The following is a 352-nucleotide window of genomic DNA, read 5'->3' as shown; positions in this document are numbered from 1 at the left end:
CATGAAGCGGCAGATCATTTTTCAATGAAAATAGCGGACAGCTGTGCCCGGCGCTCTTTGTGCACGGCTCAGCATTTGCCTTCACCCAGGGAGAAGTTGGATGCCGTGATTTATTCTCCCGATTTCTTCTTTTCCCCAATCACCACACCCCCCCTTTTTATTTCTCATTAATCTTTTAATTTAGTTAATTTAGGATTATTTCCTTCTTTAAAAGATTGAAATAAATTATTTTACTGCTGAGAAGGGGCTGGCTGCCGAAGAGCTGTAGCGAAGGACCAGGGAATCATTACTCAAAAAAAAAAAAGGGGGGGGGGATTTGTGGACGCACTTTAATTTGTGCACTTGACATTGC

The sequence above is a fragment of the Buceros rhinoceros genome, unplaced genomic scaffold (assembly GCF_000710305.1).
Source record: "Buceros rhinoceros silvestris isolate BGI_N320 unplaced genomic scaffold, ASM71030v1 scaffold5416, whole genome shotgun sequence".
NCBI lineage: Eukaryota > Metazoa > Chordata > Aves > Bucerotiformes > Bucerotidae > Buceros > Buceros rhinoceros.
This window is presented reverse-complemented; position numbering follows the sequence as displayed.